A 1,419-nucleotide genomic window follows, 5' to 3' on the forward strand; every position below is an offset into this window, starting at 1 on the left:
TACAAGATGATTGTAACTTAAAATGAAATATTTCTATGTGCTCAATTTTTGACATTTTATATGCATACAAGTTAAAAAGCTTTTGTTTATTTTTGTTTATTTATTTATTTTAGGTAATGCAGATTAGGGAAAAGATTCATGGAGCACATCATGATATGATGGTGGAAGATGCACTGCCCCATGATGGATTGAAAAAAAGTATGACTATAGTGGAAAGCAAGACCGAGGAAGTAATGGAAGACAGTGTTCAACCTGAAGAGCCAGAAGAGAATGATAATATTACTAGATATGGACCGGCAATTTCAGGTGAGTTTGTCTATGAAACAAATTCAGATGAGGGGTGGCAAGAAGCCAATCCAAAAGGTAGGTCAGGAAATGCTGCTGTTCGGAAGCTCAGCCGGAGGCGACCTTTTCTTACAAAGCTAAATGTCAATGGTTGTGAACATTCAAATCTTAGAGAAAAGGGCAATAGACGGGAAATTTTATCTCCAGCACGGGAAAAAGCTTCAAGGACCACCACCACTGAGTTAACAGGCATGAAGGATTCAATTAAACTGCAGGCAAAAGCTTCCGTCTCCAAAGTTTATGCAAGTCCACCAAACCTTACTGCCATGGCTTCCAAGTCGCTGTCTTACAAAGAAGTAGCTGTGGCACCACCAGGTACGGTTCTAAAGCCATTACCAGAGAAACCTGATGAAGAAATTGAATAAAAAACTGAAACGCAGATGTGCAGTAATCCTCCTGAGACATCAAAGGCGGAGTTGAATAACCATTTCTCTCCAGTTGAAGATGTGCCAGTTGATGGTCGTTCTCAAGAAACTCATGGAAGTGTAACTCAATCTGAAACTACTGCTGCAGATACCGAGGAAGTTCCTTCTTCTTCTAATGAGGAAAAGCCCATGGAAACAAATGGGAGTAAGCTTTCTGCTGCAGCTGAACCATTCAACCCAGGAGCTGTCTCCATGACTCTGTAGCAGCCACGAGTATTTATGATGCGCGAACTAGTCAAGGTATGCTTGCTGAACCTGCTGTACCTTCGGCTGCTGCTAGAGTTCCTTGTAGGCCAAGGTCGCCTCTCTATTATAGAAATAATTATTCTTACATGATGAAATATGGATTTCCAAAATACCACTCTTCCATTATGGAAAGAAACCTGTTGGGGCCTTCAAGAATCATGAACCCGCATGCACCTGAGTTTGTGCCAGTGAGAGGTTGGCAAATAAATCCTGGATATGCAGATTCAAATGTTTCAAATGAGTCGAACTCTTCAATGACACAAGTGAGGCAGAAGATGATAAACTTGACAAAATGTCCAGTATCCAAGGCGAAGATAATACCTCAAGAAAGAGCAGTACAGAGGCCGAGAAGTCAGAGCTGGCAAGACAGATACTACTTAGCTTCATTGTAAAGTCAAATTGA

At 41.1% G+C, this 1,419-nt stretch overlaps 1 pseudogene; it reads left to right on the top strand.

Annotated features, from left to right (window-relative positions):
• LOC18036675 overlaps positions 1-1,419 on the top strand; it is a 14,765-nt pseudogene extending 13,346 nt beyond the window's left edge.

This window comes from Citrus clementina, unplaced genomic scaffold (genome assembly GCF_000493195.1).
Source record: "Citrus clementina cultivar Clemenules unplaced genomic scaffold, Citrus_clementina_v1.0 scaffold_7, whole genome shotgun sequence".
NCBI classification, from domain to species: Eukaryota; Viridiplantae; Streptophyta; class Magnoliopsida; order Sapindales; family Rutaceae; genus Citrus; species Citrus x clementina.